Genomic DNA, 21,195 nt, shown 5'->3' on the forward strand with positions numbered 1-21,195 from the left:
AGCTCTGCTGGCCCTTCAAGTCCCCAGGGAGCCTGTGAGCTCCTAGATCAGCTCAGGGCAGCTCTCTTGGGGTGAAAGCCAAGTCCGGCCGTGGTCAGAGGCCTTTCCCAATCCCTCCCCCACTCCACCCGTCACACTGGTCCCTTCGCTTGTTTTTGCAACATGTGCAGCACGCTCCTGCCTCAGGGCCTTTGCACGGCCATTCCCCCCAGATGTCCCCCAGGTTCACCGACCTCCCTCAAGTCGCCTGCTCAGGAGGCCTTTCCTGACTCCCCAATTTAAAGCTGTGAACAGCTCCCCGACTCCTGCGCTATTTTTTCCTCGCTGCATTTATCGCCTTCTAATATCCTCTGTGGTACCGTCTCCCATTAGGGCAGACGCTCCAGCAGGGCAGGACCTCTGCTCTGTTCATCCACGTGCACCCGGAACAGCGCCCGGCACAGGGCAGGGGCTCAGTAATGCGTGGGAATGGGTACAACACCCTGTTCTCTGAGACAGGAGAGCCTCCACTTGAATGGTGAAATCTTTATAACGTTCCCCCTGTCGCAGTTTCAATTCTCTTTTCTCCTGAGACGGCACAGAGAAGACACACGTGCCACCCCTTCCAGCCCAGGCCCACCCCCAAAGCAGTGGTTGGATCTGGGGCAGGAAGGGTGGTCATCCTTTTCCTTCAGTCCGCTGACCACCCTGCATCCTAGACGTCACCCCCGGGTGTTGCTCAGGCACTGGCCGCATTGACCCCCCAAACCTTCCCCATCCCTGTGCAGGGCGCCCCTACCCACCCACCACTCCCCCGGGAACACTGGCCGTCCTCCAGGCTCTCCCTGTGCCTGCCTCTCCTCTTCAGACCCCTGTCCGGCCCTTGCCCACCCGGATCCACGGCCTGGCTCCTACCTGGTCTCCCTCTCCAAGTGCTGGCCTTCTGTCTTACCTGTGATTCAGCCTCATCTTTCAGCCCAGAGCACTGCACCAAAGGCCAAAGTCTCCCTCCAGCCTGGCCGTGCCCTGGCCCCAGCCCTGCTGGCCACACCCAACCGCCCAGGTCTCTCGTCACCCCTCAGCCTTTGCTGGAGCAGCGCCCGCTGCCCGGCTCAGCAAGTCTGCTGCCCGCCGCCCTTTCAGGGTGCCCCTTAGGGGACCCGGCCCCCTCTGGGCCGGGCGCCGTCACTCTGCACAACGATCTCCAGCTCCCCACCGTCCTATGGGCTCCCTCAGGCCAGTGAACAGGTGCTCAAGGGACACCTGCTGAATAAATGAATGAATGATGTGAACCAATTAGCGAGAAGGTAAATAAATGAGAGTCTGAGTGGAAAGGCTCTGGCAACAGGTCAGCAGTCACGTTCTACTTTCTGCCAGGTCTCCTCCACGGCGCACGGTTCTCCGGTACAGACCTGGCAGGGGGCACGCTTGGACACGATGCTGACGACAGTCACGGTGCATCAGTCAGAACGGGCTAGGCTATGTCGCTGTAACGAAAGCCCCAAAGCTCAAGGGCTTAAAACAAAACGACGACAACAACAACAACAAAAACAACACAGGCTCATTTCCCGTTCACACTGCAGGTCCGGCAGGGTGGCAGGGAGGCTCCTGCTCACCAAGGCGTCACACCTGGGCCAAGGGAAAGAGGCCTGGCCCGTGGCCCTGGCAGAGACACTCCCAGCCAGGGAGGGACACATGTCTCATTGGCCAGACCTGGTCACATGACCCCAACCAACCACAAGCCATCCCAGAAGCTCATCCTACCGTGGGCTCGGGAGGATGGGGAACTAGGAGTTTGGACCAAAAGCTCGACTGACACCTCTGATGACACCACCACCAATACCAACAGCAGAGGCCACTCATCCAGTACTTCCTGTGCCCTGGACGCTGGTCTGAGGGCCAAAGTGGAATTTCCCTTAATGCTCACGCGTTATTCTGAGGCCAGTGCCATGAAGAGCCCCATTTTCCTGATGAGATCACTGAAGCCCAGACACTGAAGTGACTGACTCACCGAGATCACCCAGCTTGGACGTGGGGACCCCGAGGTCAGAACTCACGTTGGTAATTCCGGGACCTCACGAACTCCCCCATGGAGCCCACTGCTGGGCACAGGCTCTCAGCTTCCTCCACCAAGGCCAGCTGGGGGCAAGGACTGCACTGGTCGGATGACTGTCCCCACCAGAAAGAGCCTCCTTGCCCTGCCATGTCCCATATCCAGACATCCCCGATGCTGGTCCCAAATTTCACGGAGAGAAATGGAGGCCCAGAGGGAGGGGTGACCGGGCCAAGGTCACCCCGTGGGGCTATGCATGGCAGAGACGAGGCTGCAAGTCCCTGTCCACTGTGGCCTGACTGTCCCAACTGCCCTGACAGCACTGGGTGCCCGCGGGCACCCACAGCCTCAACCAGGGACCCTCAGAAGTGAGGGTGGTGATACACACTCCACCCTCCTGAAGGCAGGTCCACTAAGGTAGTGTCCCCAGTTCCAGGCCAGCAAGCCTGTAGCCCTGACCACCTGGGCCGCTCTCTGAGGAGCTGGGCTGAGCAGCCGGCACCTGCTCCCAGGGACAGACAGTCCCATAGCGGAGGCCAAAGAGGGACGGACGGAGGTAAGTCTCTCCTCCAAGGTGTCACCTCCAGGACTTCTGAAAACAAGGCCGGTGACCTTCAGAAAGCCACATTGGGGTGGGGGTGGGGGTTGTGCAGAGTGGCAAGGAACAAAAGAAAAGGGAGCAGTGGGGTTTGAGAAGAGACCCACCTGGAGTCAGATCCCAGCTCTGCTCTGTGACCTGAACCTCCCCAAGCCTCCGTTTCCTCATCTGTAAAATGGGGTCGTGAGCGGGAGTACAGATGACGTACCCGATACCTGACACAAACGCTGTGGCCGTTATGGTTGTTACTGGTACTTTTTTGCCCACCACGCCCCCCATCAACCTGAGCCCCAGACCTTGGTTCACTTATTTCTTGAACTACAGGGGTCCCACACCAGAAAGATTACGGGTGCAGACTCTCGCCCTGGCTGCCACTAGAACGCGCTCCTCTCCCCTGGTCCCTCCCAAAGGTTCCGTGCCCAGGAGCTAGGTCAGAAAGAGCCCCCACCCGTACCCAAACCCCGCCCGGCATCCACGCCCCAAGCAGTGCCACTGGCTCAGTGAGGCCAGCCCTCAGCTCAGCCTCCTCCTCTGCCCGGAAGACTGGAGTCTCCGAGTCCCCTTACCCACTAAGCCCCCGCCCCGCCAGCTGCTGGGGGGGGGGGGGCGGCAGAACCTTCCAGCACCTAGGAATCCTACGCCTAGCTCCCCAGCCCAATCCTCAGCCCACAGCATCTGTGCAGCATCTGCTACGTGCCGTCCACCCTGAGAGGCAGAGCTGCGAACGGCCAGGCCCATTCCCCGCCAGCCCACGGTCCAGCTGCACAGACCCGTGGGAACACACACGGGCTTGAAGGCGCACAGACCTGCCCCCCAGCTAAGTGCCTCTGGCCGCTGTCTCACCGCGCCAGCCTCAGCGCCTCCATCTGCACCAGGAGACAGGAGTATGATCTGCCGCGTGGGTGGTACCGAGCCTCAAGCAGAGCCTGGCACACAGTAGGTGCTCAACCCGTGTAGGCCTCATGTCTCCCCTAGACAGGCCAGGGCAGAGCCAATGGAGACCGCCCTCCGGCTTTCCACCGCCTCATTAAACAGGGAGGACTGTCCGCCCGGCTGGGATGCCACCTGACGCCCCTGGCAGCCTGCCCGTTCACCTCCATCCTGTCTGCAAGGACACAGGGCCAGGATGGAGCAGGCCAAGTCCTGGCTGCAGGCCAGCTGTGCCAGGACCCCAGGAAAACAGAAGAGGCCCACCCAGCAGGCCCAACTGCCCCGGAGCCAGAGTCACTGCCAACACCCCACTCCCACCACCACCTGCACACACACAGTCGGCCCACAATAAACACCAAGGACTGTGCTGGTGGAAGGAACCAGGCTGAGGCCAGGCTGTGTCCTGAGATGAGGTGGCCCGAGTTCAGAGGGACGCATCTGGCCCCCTGGGCAGCAGGGAGCCACTAAGAGTGTCGAGTGGCAAAGAGACCTCTGCCCACATCTCCAGACCCAGGCCTCGCCTCCATCTGTGCGCTCGGGCTTCGCGTGCTCATCCCTTACCCCCCGCCCCGAACCGTCCGCCAGGCTTTGCTCCAACTGCCCCCTTCCTAGAGGGCTATTCCCAGCCTCTCCGAGGAGCTCACACTCATCCTTCCAGGCCGGGCTTAGAAGCCTCCCCTGACCTTCCAGGTCTGGGCTCAAAGACGCTCTCTGCTTCCCCCAACTTGGTCCTTTTCACATTGCAGTACAGGGATTCCCTCCTAAGGCCACCCGCCCAGACAGGCATCCTTGGCAGGCAGAGCCCCAACCTGACAGGGCCGGGGTCGGTGTCCACAGAGGGGCACCGCGTGACCCTTTATGCTTCTGTCTCTCAGGTGGCACGGGGGGAGGGGCGCAGGAGCCCACTCGGGAGACACGGGTGGTGCAGACCAGAGCGGGGGGGCTGGAGGGGGCCTAGCGGAGGGGCTGGGGTGCAGGGAAGGGGAGGGGCAGGGAGGAGAAGGCCAGCTTGGGGAAACCGCTGACCAGTTCTCCCGCTCCCGCTTCCCTTCTCGCCCTCCCCCCGAGGGAGAGGAGAGGGTGGGAGGGAAGGACCCAGCGGGAGAAGGGGACGTGAGCTGCCCTGAACTGGGGCGCACCCCCGAAGCTCAGCTGGCGGGCTGCGGAGGAGCAGAGGCAGGTCCCACAGGGACCCCCTTAAGCCTCAAGGCTTTGGGAGGTTTCCATTGCTCCCACGACCCCGGGGCCCCTAGCCCGGGCAGAGGGCTTAGGGCAACACCGCAGCCACAAGCCCTGTGCCACCCCCAGGTGCCATGCGGGGGCAGGACAGCCAGACCAGGCGGCCTCAAGGAACTGACTCCCCTCCCCCTGGGCTGCCCCACCCCCAGCAGGGGGACCAGACCACCCCTGGGGCGCAGAGGCTCGCCTGGGAGGGGCAGGGATGGTCAGGGAGGGTGGGAGAGGGAGGTGTCGGGCCTCCGAGAGGTGACACGGACTGCCCGCCGGGTGCCTGGCATGCAGTGAGCGACCACTGTTGTTACTGTGGGTGCCAGAGGGTGAGGCCAGGCCACAGGCAGCAGCCGGTCCCGCAGGGCCTCGAACGCCAAGCCAGAGCTGGCCGGGCGCTGGAAGGGCGGGCGGGTGGCAGCGAATCAATTACATGAACCCGCACGCAGCCTGAGCCCACCTTGGTCCAGCCCACCCCCCAGCCTCCCCCCCCCCACCCCACCCCGACCCCGCACACCTTCCGGGTAATGAAGGCCACGCAGGCCAGCAACCGGACAGGAGCAATTAAACCCGTGCTCGAGGCCACGAAGCATTAATGCAGCTCATTAGCAGAAGAACGAGAAGACCCTCCACGGGCCACGGGACCCCAGGGCTGCCGGGACCTGAGTCCCAAGTGAAGCCCCACCCACGGGGGCCCCGCCTGGGACGGGGTGGGGGTCCAGGTCCCCAGGGGCCCAGTCCAGGTCCCAAGACTAGGTCTTTGGACGGTGAGGGATGAGGTCCAACGGGGACGGCAGGTGTCTCTCTCCCAAAGAAACACCTGGGGAAACAAGCCTGGAGGTGCGCGTGCCACACAGGGTCCCCAGCAAGGGAGCTGGAACCCAGGTCTCAGCCTGCAGGTGGCTCATTAATTCAGCACAAGGGCAGCAGCCAACACTGAAGCCAGTTCTAAGCACTTAAAAATTCTCTCCTTTAATCCCTCCTGTGACTCCAGGAGCTCGTGGGTCCTTACTGTTGTGACCCCACTTGACAGAGAAGGAAACTGAGGCTTAGACAGGGACTTGATTTACAGGGCGGTCTGGCTCCTGAGGCTGGGCTCGTAACCAGGAAGCTGCATCACCACGGGCAACACAGCCAGGACACCAGGGAGGTGGGGGGGCTGTGGCTAGGAGGAGGTGTACCATCCCACCCCTCCTGGGTGTCAGGCTGTAGGAGGGCCACCAAGCGTGGTCTTGAGGGAAGCAGACCGCAATAATCCAGGTGAGCTGTAAGCTGGAATTGGACGTGACATCTCCCAAGGGCTGCTCCCTGGCAACTCATTTGCTTTCCCCCCCCCAAACACTGGTGGGCCTTCAAGGTGGGTCTGGGGGCCAGATGTGGCAAGACGACAACCAGTGTGGCACCTGGTCTCATGCACAGCACAGTGCCCGGCAATTAAAGGCGTCCAGGGGCTTCCCAGGTGGCGCAGTCGTTAGGAATCCGCCTGCCAATGCAGGGGACACGGGTTCAAGCCCTGGTCCGGGAGGATCCCACATGCTGCGGAGCAACTAAGCCCGGGCGCCACAGCTACTGAGCCCGTGAGCCACAACTGCTGAAACCCACACGCTTAGAGCCCGTGCTCCACAACAAGAGAAGCCACCGCAATGAGAAGCCCACGCACCGCAACGAAGAGTAGCCCCACCCCGCTCGCTGCAACTAGAGAGAGCCCGCGCACAGCAACGAAGACCCAATGCAGCCAAAAATAATAAATTTTCAAAAATAAAAAAATAAAGGCACTCGTGGGCAGGTGAATGAATGAACAAATACCTCCCTCTGCTGCAGAGGGGCTGGGCCTGACGCTCGGGCTTCGTCTCTTCCCAGCTTCCTTCAGCCCAGGGACAGCCTCTGTGAGAGCAAAAGGAGGTGGGGCCTGAGGACAGGCTCCCGGGTCCCCTGGGGCAGTGCCTCTGGCATTCCCAAGCCAAGGCTGTAGCTTAGATGTCTTGAGGGCCCTGGCGGGGAGGGCAAAGAGACACCGCTACCTGAGTTCCAGTCAGAGGTGATGGAGCCGTAAGGGAACTTCTAGCCCCTAGGGAGCCCAGAGAAGGTGGGCAGTGGCCTGGGGCCACACAGCAAGGGTCTCGGTCCCCTGACTCATTCAAGTCCTAGCTGAGCCTTGCAGGGGCCGGTGTGGCCCAGCCTAGGCACAGGACTCCTGCTCTCTGTTAGAAAAACTCTGCAAGTTTGGTCCATGCCTCTGTCTTGGCTCGTGACAAAGGCGCATCCCCACACGGGAATGCGTAACGATGCAAACAACTCAGTTGATTACTGTCTTTCCTGCTTTGGCCACAGCTCCCCAAGGGCAGGGCTTACGAACAGCCAGATGACGGATGATTTTAGCCCCGGCACACAGTAGGCCCGCAAACACACCTACCGGCCAGATGAAGTATTGTTACTATAAACGGTCGCGGCGCCAAAGAAAAATGTGGCCGGTGTGGGCTTTCCTGCCTCCCCAGAGCCTTCGGGCACCCCCCGCCCCCAAGCAGCAGGCTCAGGGGCCTGGACGGACCTCGATGCCCTCGTGGCTGGGGCTGAAGGCAGGAAAGGGGCTTGCCCCTCCCGAGCCTGACCCGAGGCCGGCCCACCCTCTCAGCTGCCGGCTGGCCTGCAAAGGTATCATCAGTCCCGGGGGGCCCTCGGCAGCCTCATTAGGAAAGTAGTGACAGACGCGTTAGCTGCTGAGGTGGGGGAGGCTGTGGGCTGTCATGAGGCTGAGGAGAATGCCACTGGGCCGCGTCTGGGCCGGGAGCTGCAGCTAGGGGAGGGACGGCGACGCCGCCTCGGTGCAGAGTCGCCCCCAGAGCCGGGTCTCCCCATCATTCCTTGCTGTTCTCGCTGCCTGCCTCCAGGCTGGACTCGACTTGCCGAGTGACCCCCGACGAACCCCTGCCTGCTCTGTGCCTTGGCCTCTGTGCGAGAGGACCATGGCTGGGAAGCAAGCCCCCAGGCACAGAAGCGGAAGCTTAAGCCTGGCGGGGTGGGGGTGTGCTGCCGGAGCCATGCCCGGCATTACGGGCTGCCATGGCCACCATAGGCTGTGTGCCCTTGGACCTCGGTTTCCCCATCAGTTTAACGTGGGCCCAGACCACCTTGACCCTGGAGTTCCCTCTGGTTTCTGAGTCACAGGGCAGGGAAGGCCCGGTTCTGCTGGAAGAGGCCCAGGGGCGTCAGCCTCCCTTGAGTCCCCGAGGCCAGTCCTTCCTGGAGCCTGAGGCCCAGCCACACAGGGGTCACAGAACACAGGTGCGCCAGGCATCAATCCCTCCCAGTGCCCAGGGCTGTAAACCGGTCCTCCACAACCCAGCCGGTGGCACTGCCTCTGCCTTTGACGTACAGTCCTGCACCACACCGCACGTGCACACGGAAACAGGACACACATACACGCGACAGACTCAGCCACACGTGGGGCCCCACTCACAAATGCAGACACACAGAGGAGCACGTGTGCTCCCCCCACGTCGTGGACACCACCGCACATGTAAGCGCCCAAGACACGCTCACAAAACCTGTCCCCTTAACTCGTTTCCCAACCGAGACGCACACGCACAGGCACACACACACATCACACATACGAGCTCACGCTCGGCAATGCGACACACACAGACTCACACACATGCCTGGATGCAGCAACCGCTCGAGAACCATCACCCTCCATGTACAGAGCCCCCCAAAGACTGACAGACACACGCCACATACACACAGCCCCCAAGCCCAGGAACAGACACACACCCATCTTGCCACTTGGTTAAATTCCACATGGCAGGCAGTGCCCAGCCCAGAAGGGCAGCTCCAGATAAGTAAACCGCTCAGCGCATCAATCTCAGCCCCAACCCGGCCGCCTCCTTGCTACAGGTGAGGTGAAGCAGGCCTTACATATTTTATACATGAATAAACTTGCTAAAAGAATACAATTTACAGGGCCACTGGCTGCAGGCTCCCAACATCCCTCCCGCATCTTTTCACTTCGGAGAGCACACGGCAGTGACGGCAGGTGGTGGCCAGTGGGGCATGCTGTCTGGTACCCTACCCGCCGCCCCTCTGCCTAGGCTGTTATTCCAGGGAAGGGAGCGTTCTGTGATTTTCCATCCACTAAATCCTGCTACTGCTCAGGGACAGGGCCCTGTGCTCTCTTGCCTCTCCGGCTTTTCCCCCCAACCCTTGGATGCCTTTTAAATGCCAATCCATCTTTGGCAACTCTGATTTTCCAAGGTCTGTTTCACACAGGGCTGGGATGTGTTAGAATCGAACTGTTGAGGAATGGGGAAGAGAAGGCCTGGCAGGAGGGACGGATAGGGGCAAGGGCAGCTTGTAGCTCGAGAGGCAGCTGGGCAGAGGGAGGCTGTGCCTGGTGCCAGGCCCACACACCCCCGGGGAGAGGCTAAGGAGCCCAGGGCCGCAGAAACCTGCCCCTAGGAGGCAGAGAGGGAGCAGAAGGTGGGCCACAGGACCAACAAGGGGTCTTTGAGTCCGAGTGTGCTGAGCAAAGGAGGCCCCGGATGAGGCTGAGGTCTGAGACCTCGGTGTGGCCTTGCGGCTGGAGCCTGGGTCCCAGAGAGGGCCACAAGTCTTCAACGTACCTGTTCAGCCTGGGCGGCCCCTGCCCAAGCTGCCGATCAGAGTGAGTGGCTGTGGGGAAGGGCTCCTGGGGTCGGCAGGTGGGGAGAGGACGAACTAAGTCAGGAAGCAGCCCCTCAGCCCGACTCTTGTCTGAAGCTCTCCCAAGACCTGGTTGCAGTTCCCTCCAGACTCACAGACTCAATAAAAAGGAGCAGGTCCCACAACAGGAGGGGAGAAAAGCAGGATGTCAGACGGACACAGGGGAGGAGTGGCAGCATACTTAAACAGAGACCCCGTGAACGGGGGTGGGGGTGGGTGCGAAGAAAAGTCAAATGCACCTGCCTTTGGAGACTGGGAGTTCGGGTGAACTGCTTTTCTTTTAACTTGCCTTATTTTCCAAAAGTCTACAATAAGCCTGTCCTCCCTCTATAGTGATTTAAAAAAAGGTATTAAACCACCAAGTGCCTTACAAAACCAAATATATTGCATAATTCCACATTTTATATTTATTACATTTATCATGTTGTTTATCACATGCCTAGAGAAAAAATGTTGACAATGGTGTGTCCTGGGGGTTGAATTATAGGAGATTTTTACTTGTCTTACGGTATTTTTAGGTTTTTCTAAAATCAACATGCTTATAACCTGGTGGTTTTATTAACAAAATGCTCAGGCCTGAGAAGTTCTTTTCCGTATCAAGTCCCTCCCGCAGCTGCTGAAGCCCATTCTCACCCTCCCGGTGCGCGTGCCCCGGGCGAGGCTCGGGAAAGGCCAAGGACGACTGCCCCCGCCCAGAGCCCCCCTTCCTTCCAAGGCCCAAGGCTGCACCACGTCCGGCGGCCTGCCCAAGCCAGGTGGGCTTGGGAAGAGCTCAGCGAGTGCCCCGGGAGAGAAGGCAGCCCGGGAGCGACTAGCGGGCCACCGAAGGGGCGCCAAACAGGAGCGGCGGCTGGCGGGGGAGGGGCAGAGGTAACCCCAGGCCCGCGCCGCAGAGCAGCGCGGGACTCACGGCCGCAGCTCCCCGGCAACCGGTACCGGACGCGGGAGCAGAACCCGGCCGAAGGCAGACCGCCCGGAAGCCCCGCCCCGCGCCCCGGTTCCCGGAAGCCGCGGGCAATGAGGGGCGGGGGCATGGAAGCCCCGCCCCCAGCCCCGGGTTCCCGGAAGCCGCGGGTTGGCGAGGTGAGGGGCAGGGCCTGGAAGCCCCGCCCCGCGGCGGCGCGGGGCACGCCGGGAGGGGCGCTGCCATGGCGACGCAACGGCCGCCCCGCCCCGCCCTCCCCGTGTCGCGGTCTCGGCCCCAGCGGGGCTCATCCGCTCGGACGCGCGGAGGCTCCGGCGCGGCCGCGGTGGGGGCGCCGCCGGGAGCGAAGGGAGGCCAGAAAGCGCGGGCGTTTGCCCTCCCGAGGTCAGGGAGGAGACGACATGGCCCCGGAGGCGATAATGCAGCTGCCTGCGTGTCTGGCCTGCCCGCTCCTGCCAAGCCCTCCCCGAGGCGGAGCTGCGCGCTCCTGGACAGGCGGGCCAGCCCCGCTAGGATCCAGGGTTTGGCCCCGAGATGGCCCCTCCACCACAGTGCAGACGTTCCGCGCCAGGGCCGGGGGCCCGAGATGCTGGCCTCTGCCCACCCACACGCCAGGCATCTGCTGCTGGACAGTGCAAACTCCTCTGCTCGGCTGCCGTCCAGGCCCCCGCAGTGCCCTCCCAGGAGACCCAGCCAAGCTGGCAGCCCGCCAGGCAGACCCTGACCCCTTCTTGGCCTGCATCCCCATAGGGTGGGGGCTCACACGACAGGCCAGTCGGGCCGGATGACTTATCTCCCCAGTCCTGTGTGAGTGGCTCTGCCCGGGTAGGTGGGCAAACAAGCCCAGATCTGTTAAGGAGGGAAGTGGCAGGGCTGGGACTCGGCCAGGCTGACTCCAGACGCCTGTCCACACACAGTGGCACTCCCTGCTCCGTGGCCACCCAGCCTGGGCTGGTCCGGCCACCTATCTGCCCAGAGCACTGGCCCGGCCTGCACTCCCCTCCTCCCCCTCCCCCTCCCACCAGCCGGCTTCCCTTCTGAGCCGCCGATCTACAACCACACAAAGCCCTGTTTGTTTGCTTTCTCTGCTGCTCCCCCTGGATCCGATGTCTTTCTCTGCTACCTGCCGGCCTGGCTTCCTCTCCAAGCTGCCTTCCCAGCCTGCTGAAGGGAAGGAGGCGCCGACCATACAGCAAGCCCTGTCTCGTGGCCACCCCATCGTTCCGAGAATCCACCTCCTTACTGCTGGAGGCTGGGGACCAGCCAGGGCGATCTGACTGAAAATGGCTTTGCAGCCCCCTCACTGCCTCTCAGAATGTAGGGTGTCTTCTGGGTGGAGCAGGAGAGATGCCTGCAGCCAGGGGCTGGGACAGGGGGAGGGGAGCCAGAGCGGTCCAGCCAACCTCCCCTCTCCTTTTGTGAGCAAGGCCTGTTTTGTTTGTCAATCAGGAAGGCTGCCCCTGACTTCCCAGCAACCCAAGGGGGCTGCCAGAGATAAGGAGATGAATGGGACCAGGAAGGCCAAATTCAAGGAGGCAGAGCGACGCCCCGGTTTCACGGTCTTCACCCACCCTCACTCTTTCTGGGGGTCCACAGGCTGCACTGGGAGCCTGGCTTGGTAGGTGCCCCCTCAGTGCCCACCCTAGGCAGGCACCTGAGCAGACCCCTCAGCATGGCAGGCACCCTCTGCAGTGTCTTGGGAAGCCCTATCGGCCTGAGCTGAAACAAGGCTTTCACAGGCAAAGAAAAATAAACACCCGCATTCCACACCACCTTTTCTACCTGCAGAGTGGGGCTGCCCTCTCTCCTGGTTCAAATAAAGAAACCCAACACCGATGCACAGAGATACCACAATCTCGCCTGGTTCCTTCTACCCAGGGCTCTTTTATTGCGCCCTGCCACGCTGGGTGGCCCAGGGCAGGTCCTAACCTCCCCGGGCCTCCCTCTTCCCCTTCCTGTCCCCTTCCATGCAGAGTTTAACCCTTACAGCAACTCCAGGATAAAGGTATGGTTACGCCCGCTTGACAGATGAAAGGAGGCTCCAACTTCCAGACACTAAAACTGCTCCGGTCAGAATTCAAGCCCACTTCCGACTCTAAAATTTCCCACCAGGTCACAGTACTATTTCACAGTCAGAGATTATCTGCTGACTGGATGAGTGACCACCATGAGGAAGTGAGCAAGGAGCAGGCAGGGCCTGGCTTTGGTGCCCAAGAGATGTGGTTTCCAATCGCATTTGGTCGCTGTGTGACCTCATGCAGGTCACTTAACCTCTCTGAGCTTCGGTTTCCTTGATAATCTGTATGAGGCGGTTAATAAGGCTTACAGAGGACCACCCAGCGCCAAGCACAAAAGCAGGCACTCATTAAATGACGGCTTTGCTCCATGATCCCTCTCGGCAGCCAGAGAGCCAGGCATACACTTATTAGAGGAACCATCCCCCATCTGGCCCTGCTGCCGGGCGTGCCCCCTGTCACCATCTCTGGCCCTCTGGAACGCTCAAGCTGAGCTCCCCAGGCTCCTGTCCTGTCCAGGAGACCAGGGCCTCTCTGTTTAATCTGCCAGGGAGGGGGCCCCAGGGGTCAATGTCACCCCAAGGGAACAAAGCCAGCTCCGTCCACGTCCTGCTGGACTCGACAAGAGAGAGCCACTCGGTTAAGTCTGACCTGGCAAAACGTCCGTTTTTAGTGCTATTTTGGGCCATGGTGGGGATTTTCTGTGCTCCTCTCAAAGGTACCCTAAACCGAATTCCTTCCCATCTCCCCATCCCTATCTGTGTTTGAAATGAAAGTATCGTCCTTCCTCTTCTTTTTATCCTGCTTCTCTTTCCCACCTATCAGATGGATGCAAATGAGGGAAGGGGCAGAGCTGGGACCCCTCGGAGGGCAGCATTCCTCCCCCCCACAACCAGTCCCCCAGAGCACAGCAGGCTAGGAGACAAAGTTGCTTCAAACCAGGCAAAGCGGAGACGTCCTCGGCCCTCCGGTTCTGGAAGCCCTGAGGCCGGGTCGTTGTCTGCTGCTGCCCCAGACACACACCAGGCGTCTGCCCCTCCCACCACACACCTTTGCCTTTCTGCTTCTCTGCCTTTGCTTGGGCTGCACCCGCGCCCCCAGCCTGGAAGCCCTCCCCCAAGGCCTCCCCTGCGAGGAGCGCCCTCTTAGCTGCAACACGACCACATCTGAATCCACATCTATGAATCATGTCTTTCAGGTCCACTCCCCTACCCGACTGTGGGCTTCAAAAGGGGAGGGGCGGCCGTCATGTAGTCACCCATTTCTCCAGGGCAAGGCTGCTCAAACCCCATCAGCACTGTTGACATTTGGGGCCCGGTAATTTGTTGGGGGGGGTCCCCGGCCTCGACCCACTAGATGCCAGCATCCCCCACCCAGTGAAGACAACCAAAAATGCCTTCAGACAGTGCCTAACGTCCCCTGAGGGACAAAATTACCCACAACTGAGAACCACTGCTCTGAGGCCTGGCACCCCGCCCCCCAAAACGAGTGAATGCACGACTCTCCCTTCTGCCCCCAACAGAACAGGTGATTTTTATTTTTTTTATTTTTACCTCTTTTCCTCTTACCATAATCATGTACAAATTTCATCTTCCCTATCAGACCAGAAGCTTCCAGAATACAGGCCCATTGGACCTCAGCTGTATATCAGAGCTGATCACCAGTTACCATTTTGCTGCAGGAATAACTCTCAAAGCATCAGAGAGCACCCGACTAAAACCCAGTTCTGCTCCCCCTTCCACACCCTGCCCTGGGCTCCTGTGTGACTTTGCGTCAGCAGCTAAGCTTGTCTGGGCCTCAACGTTTCTGCATCACTGTAACAATTCTTTGTCCTATTAGCTAGTGGGAGGGTGACAACGTCACACCTCCAAGGAGCTGTAGTGCCCAAGAAGAAAGCTTTCAGATGGTTTTTAATTTACATTTTCTGAGAATTATTATTACTAATAGGCAACATCATTAAGCACTTTGCTATGTGCCAAGTACAGCTGAGCGCTTCACAGGCATCATCTCATTCAATCCTCTTAAAAGGGAAACGATGACGTCGGTACTATTGTTTCTGCTGTCTATAAAGGAGGAAAGAGAGGCCCAGGGAGCTGGGGGAACCTGCCTGAGGACATCCAGAGGTGGTCTGCTGGCCTCTGGCAACTGAGGATGCCAATCAGAAAACCTGCTCAGCTTCAACCCTTGATATTGAAATTACTTTTCGAAGTCTGAAGCCCGCCCGGTGCAGGCAGAGTTAGACCTTCCCAGGTGGACAGGCCTCACCCACTGGGGTCCTGCTGCAGATACCTGGCCCCAGGGCCGCACGGAAGGTCTGACTGCAGAGGTACCTGGTGCAGTGGCCTGCCTGGGCCGGGGCTCGAGGGCGGGGCTCGGAGGGCTGCCACCCCCTTCCCAGGTGTCACCCGTCTCCGGAAGGCCCTGGCTGGACCGTCTTCCCTCAGTGCTGAGCGGGCGCTGAGATTCTTCAGGGCAGGAATAAAAAACAACCATCCTCGAGCACCTTCTGTGTATTTCTAGGTATTAAAACAGGCCCTGTCTTAAGAATTTTATCTGCATCAACTCACTAGTTCTCCCAACAGCCCTGAGGCAAGCTCTGCCATTTCCCCCATTTTACAGATGAGTAAAGCAAAGAAGTAACTTGTCCGAGTTTGCAAGCGGCAGAGCCGGAATGCGAACCCAGGCAGCTGAACTCTGAAAGGTGTTCACGGCCAAAAAGTCTGTGTTTACGGCTGTGTTCCCAGCACCCTGGTGTGCGGGAGATACTCAGTATGTGATTTATGAATGAATGCACAAAGAAATGAATGAGTTTGTGGTCACACTGCTGCCCAAGTCCACCTATAGCATCGGGGCAAAGCCTCTTTGCAAACAGAAACTGGCCGGAAAACGGTAATTCTCACCTGCCCCACCGGGTGACAGAGACACGCAATCCATCCACCTCAGCCTGGCTGGGGAAGGAACAGGCACCGAACTCCTGGTTTTGGCCAACGTCACCGCAGGGAAGGCTAGGGGAGGAGTGACAACAGCGACCTCTTCCCCCAAAGTCCTTCAGCAGGAAGAGTACTGGTCCCTGCCGAGCCCACGGGCCAGCAGCCAGTGACTCGGGGCCTGTGACTGTGCCCGTTTCAAAGGTGGGGAGACGGAGCCCCTGAAAGGACGGTGGCACCTGGATGTGAACCCGGGCTGGCCTGTGTTTCTGACCCCATGCTTTCCAGATCACAGAGCACACTGAATGCAGCAGTTACCGCCCCCTCTCGGACAGGAGGGGAAATGTGCTGGGGGGTGGGGGGGGGACGGGGGAAGGGGGGACGGAGAGGGCGTGACTTTCCTGAAGCAGCAGCTGGAACTCAAACCCTGTCCCGATTCCAAACCCAGGGCCGCTCCCCTGCTCAGCCGTGCTGCCCAGACTGGACTGAGGCATGTCTCCAGGGAGGGGACGGGAGGAGAGGGGGGCCAAATGCGGCGTAGTCTGCACCAGCTCCCTTGGGACCCCCAGCCTGGGGCCCGTCCTCGCCCTGAGGGGCCCCAGCCCCCCCACTGGGCCCCTACACCTCCCGACAGCTCCCCTCCGGGCTTGCGGGACCCCCTCCTCCTGAGGCCGATCACCATGCAGAAACTGGACGCCTGCTGTCCACTGGCCCTGAGCATCTCATCTCCGGGGCCGGCGAGCCCAGGGCCAAGGGGAAGAAACGTGGTGGGGAGGGGGTGTCTGCTGGGTGAGCGACGATCGGGTGGTCACAGCAGAGCCCTGGTGCTCCTGGCCTGTCCTTCTGTCCTTCCTGACTAGGCGTCCTTCCCACGTCGCCCTCTCCTCCTTCCCACCAGCCCCACCGGTGTCCCACCACCACACACGCTATCCACACAGATTCGAGAACCAGTAGAGCAAAAGCTCTCCTCTGGCAGCCGAGCCCCATCTGCACCTCCAGCTGCTGGCACCCACCCTGGTGTCACATTCCAGTCTCGGATCCCGGTGACCCACCCAGGCACGGGGCACAGCTCTGCCTCAATCCCGGGAAACAGGACGAGCCAGTTTCTCCTCAGCCCCCCAGAAGGAGCAGGGGCCCCTCTCTGGCCTTGCCGGTCTCCTCTGAGGGTGATGAATAGAATCCCCTGACTGGCTCCCCAAGAATCCCCAAGATCCCACAGGGGCCCCCGAAACAATGCTGGGCTCCCCCACCCCACCTCGCCCGGCCCTTCCTGCCGGGAAGACTTCTGAGCGCCCCGCGCCCCCCGGCCTCACCCTTGGAGCTGGGGCCACACCAACGAGGCAGCCGAGCTCTGGCCCTGGGTGCCCCGGCCTCCTGGGGAGGACAGACACCGACAGAATTACCGATAATTCTGTGATAAACGCCATGCCTCAGCCATAGACAAAGGGAGATGACTCAGTTCTGCCGTGGAGGTCGGAGAAGGAGGGGACAGGACGTCTGTTTGGGTCTCGGGACGCAGGGAGGAAGGTGAAGGGCAGCCCAGGTGGAAGGAACAGCATGGGCCAACGTACAGAGGCAGTAACGCCAGGGTTGCATCCTGGGAGGGGGCTCGGCTGTGGCAGGAGGGGACGGGGCCTGAGTGGGACCAGAGCAGGCGAGGACCAGAAAGGCCCGCACGGCGCGGGAGGGACTCCGGAGCAGACCTTGATTCAGAGCGCAGCCGGAGCCCCGGGGAGTCACTGCCGTGGTTGAGAAAGGTCACTCTGCAGTGTGGCCCACGCTAGGAGGGGGCAGGATGGAGGCAGGGAGGCCGGTGAGGAGGCCGCGGCAACAGCTAGCCTCTCCCACCACGTTCTTTCTGAGCCAAGTCCTCCCTCCTGGCCATAGGACACCGGCCATGTCCGCTGCAGCTGCCGAAGGATCGCTGGTGTGTTCCCTTTGCCAGGAACGCCCCCTCATCACCTACCTGTGCTCCAAGCACCTGCTCCAAGTCCCCTCTGCCATGGAGCCGCACCTCCACAAAGCCCCAACCCTGGTCAAGTTGGGACATACTCATCCTTGGACCCTAAAGCTCAGGCTACCTGCCCACCATCCTGGAACTGGCTTCCGTGGTCCCCCCTGCCCCTCCCCGCGTGCCCAAGTCCCGCCAAAGACACCGATCCACTCCTTCCCACGTTGTCCCCAGAACACCTGTCAGTGCTTCCACGCGAGGCCCTGCTTCCTGCCAAGACCTGGCGCGAGCTCCCACTCGTCCCCTTGGGTACCACCTGGTTCTCACCCCTGGGCTGTGGCCTCGGAGGCAGGTGCATTAAGCACAGAACTTCGAAACCGTGGGCCCTTGGAAAATGCCTGGTGGGCCAGTGAGCCCCGGCGCCTCTCCCGAAGGAACGCTGCCCGGCGTGCAGGGCTCCGCCTGGGCCTGCCTGCGGAGCCACACGTCGCTGGCGGGACATCCATGCCCAGCCACAGGCGCTATTAAAGCCACGAGGTGCAAACGTGGGCGGCCATGGGAAGACGGTGGTGATCATAATGGTGACAGTGGCAGCTAACGTTCATTGGGACAAGTACTGTTCTCAGCTTCACAGGTTGACGTGGACTCACTCACCTGTCAAAGCTTCACCACAGTCCTCTGAGGCTGGTACTGTTATTACCCCCGTTGCACAGATGGGGACACAGAGGCACAGAGAGGTGAACAACTCATTCAGGACGTGGTGGAGCCAGGAGTCACCCAAAGCCTTGCCCTGGAGCACCCCACCTGTGACCCCACCAAGACAACAGGAAGGAAAGGGGAGCTGACCACTAAGAGCCTGAGGGGCGGTCTCGTTCGGGGTAAGAGAAAACTCTGTATTTGTGTACGTGATACACGTATGCATAAGACAAGAGCGAACCATATTCAAGGTGTTAACTGGGGTTACCTGGGGGGCACTTGTACTCTGTGTACTTCCGGGTTATTTGCCTTGTTCGCAATGAGAACAAACCCATGTCTTACCTGAGTAATTCAAAAAGAAGAAATTGAGAGAAACTGTCAGGGCCTCAGTTAATGTTTGTTGAATGAATAGAAGGCAGACTCATTTCCTAGGCCTGTTTTTTCAAACTCTGGGTAGGACCCATTAGTGGATCGTGAAATCAATTTAGTGGGTCACAGAAAGCAATTTAAAAAAACAACAAAAACCAAATAGACTAGAACAGAAAGTATCAGACCAGGGTACATAACAGAGTAAAGAGCTATGTCACTAAACTTTTTTTCCAGTTACACACAGTGGGCGTGAATGGAATTGTGACCTAAAATGCATTTCTTACTATAGGTCACAGCGGAGAGTTTGGAAGCCACAGTCCAGACTAAAGAGTCTAAGGAGGGATAAGCAGGGTCCCTGCCTGCAGGGGCCTCCTGGTCAACGGGGAGAGAAAGACCGTTACGGGGCAGGTGACCCCCCCCCCCTCTGTTTAGGAAGCTACTGAAGCTTCTGGCTGTTGGGAAAGGTCACACTCAGCCCACTCCATACGCGGCTTCTGGGGCCGGGATCACCCCTGGACACATTCTCCTTCCCAAGCCCCTTGCCTGTGCGAGCCTTTGCCACAGTTTTGGGGCTGAGCCTCCCCCAAACCAGAATGTCTGTGTCCACTCCTCTGTGTTACCCAGAAGGCCACTTTTCCTAAGGACTCCCTTCTGGACACTCCTGAGGCCCTCACTGTCAAGGGGGAGGGGTGGGAAACTAGAAGATTCCTTTCCAGCTTCCAGATCCTGAGGCCACGTCCCAGGGAAGCCTCTGGAAATGCAGCTGTGTGGTCAGTCGGGAGGGGCCTCCACTGAGTCTGCAGCGAGGGCTGCCCCCACCCAGGGTGCGCCTGACCCCAGGGCAGAGCCAGGTCTGAATGGAGGATGCGGTGTGGGGAGAGAGGCAGAGCCCCCAGCCTGGGGCTCCCACGGCGCTGGCGCCTCCACATCAGAACTCGCCTAACCCACCCCGCCTCCCCTCCCCGGGCAGCAGACAACTAAAAAAAGATAAAATAAAAAGAAGTAATTCCCCTGCTCTGACGTCAGCGCGAGGTCTTAACAGCCCAACAGCGGCATGAAACTGGATTGCAACCAGATGTAATGCCCTTGAATCCTCAACACGCCGCTGCGTTGGAAGACAAATGGGGGGGGGCACTCTGGGTGGAGGGAACCGTGAGGGTCCCGCATGGGTCCCGGATCGGAGCCTGCGGAAACCCTGGGAAGCCCGGGGCCCGGGTCGCCATTCAGGCGCGCTGCCTCCCCTCCCCCAGCCCCCCAGTAGCGCATTGTTACTCTCGACAGCCGTCTCCATTCAGGCCCGGAGCCCCAGCGCCGCGCCCGTCGGGGGCTCCCCGAACCAGGGCACGGCTCGGGCCGCACTCCGGCCCCTGGCGTGGATTTGAGGCCGACCCAGAACCCAAGAAGGGAAACAGCTCGCTGGGAAAACGGGCGCCCCAGGAAGCTGGGGCCGCCGCGGCCTCGGGCCTGTCTGGTGTTTCGCTTCCCCTCCGCCCCTCTTCGGCCGCCCCCGGCGACCAAGGCTCCAAATGTCAACCCCGCGTCCTGCAACACCCCCCCCACCCGCCGCGCTCGGCGACACTGCCTTGCGCCCGGTCCCCGCGTCCTCCTCCCGGGTCCGCTGCCTCCCAGGCGCGGAGCCGCGGGGCCAGGGACACGGTCGGTGCGCAGCCGTCCGTCCGGGAACACGGGACTCGCGTGGCCGGAGCCCCCACTGTGACGTCACCCCGAAAGGCCCGCGCGCCCCGGGCCTGCCCGCGTCGGAGCTACCCGGCCTCCGGGGCCGCTTCCTGCCGGGTCGCGCGGCCTGCGCACAGGCCCGGGCGCCGCCGCCCGCGAGGGGGCACCGCCGCGGGCTCCGCTGAGAGCCCCGCGCGCCACCCCTCCCCACCACGGCCCTCGCCGTCCCTCGAGGCCCTGGCTCCCACGCCGTGGCCCCACCAGGCCCCGAGTCCCCCCGGAGAAGTCGGCTCCCCACCCCCCACCCGGACGCACTCACAAAGCTCGCCTCCGGCCCCGGCGCCGCGCGAACGCCCCGGTCCCCACCCGCACTCGGCTGACCCCCGGCGCCACCGCGCGCACAACCCCCGCACCCGCGACCCTCGTTCCTCGCGCCCGCACCCCGCAGCTCCCCGGACGGCCATCCGGTGACCTCGCGCCCCCCGCACACAAAGCACTTCCCCGCGGCCCCCCGCGCCCCCGCCCCGCCGCTTGGTGCTCACCTCAGCGCGCGCTCACTCGGGGGCCCGGGTTCTGGCGCTGCGACTTCGCTGCCCGGAGACTCGGGCGGCCATGGGGGTCGGGGCGCGGCGGCCCGGCCGGCCAGCAGCCAGGCAGGAAAGAGGGTGGGCCTCGGCGCCCCCTCCTCGAGCCGGCGCTCGGGCTGCGGGCTGGGCGGCCTGCTCGGCGCGCTCTCGCTCCGGCCGCGCCTCGCTCCGCACCTCGCCTTCCGAGCGCAGCCGCGGGCAGGGGCGGCGCCCGGGGCGCGGGGACCGGGCCCTGGCTGCGCACCGCCGGGCCTGCTGGCGTCGCAGGGCCGCGGGGAAATGCGGTCCCCTCCGCGCAGGAAGAGCCGGCGGCGGGCGGCGCGCGGGGGGAGAAGGCGGCGAGAGCGCGAGGAGAAAAGTTCCCGGCCGCCTGGCTGCGCTCGCTCGCCGCCCGGGAGCCAGGTGGGCCGCGCGCCCCGACAGCACCCCCTGGCGGCCAGCGCCCGCCGCGGGCCTGGGGGGAGGGGGCTTGGCGGGGGGACCCGGGGGGCCCTCAAGCACTCGCGGGCCGGAGTCGGGGCCGGAACCTCGGGCGGAGGACGTGGACCGGCACCGGTCTTCAAATG

At 61.6% G+C, this 21,195-nt stretch overlaps 1 protein-coding gene across 4 annotated transcripts in view; it reads right to left on the bottom strand.

The window, feature by feature from the left end:
* Positions 1-20,768, bottom strand: part of RAI1 (retinoic acid induced 1) — a 105,068-nt gene extending 84,300 nt beyond the window's left edge. For 3 of the 4 annotated variants that reach the window (XM_030861169.2, XM_060291011.1, XM_060291005.1), the window contains exon 1: positions 20,585-20,768. The gene's annotated coding sequence lies outside the window, so the exon portion shown is untranslated. Of the gene's footprint in view, positions 1-11,530; positions 11,624-20,584 lie in introns of those variants that run through there. The other variant, XM_060291007.1, reaches the window with a different exon arrangement.
* Positions 20,769-21,195: the final 427 nt, after the last annotated feature.

The sequence above is a fragment of the Globicephala melas genome, chromosome 20 (assembly GCF_963455315.2).
Source record: "Globicephala melas chromosome 20, mGloMel1.2, whole genome shotgun sequence".
NCBI lineage: Eukaryota > Metazoa > Chordata > Mammalia > Artiodactyla > Delphinidae > Globicephala > Globicephala melas.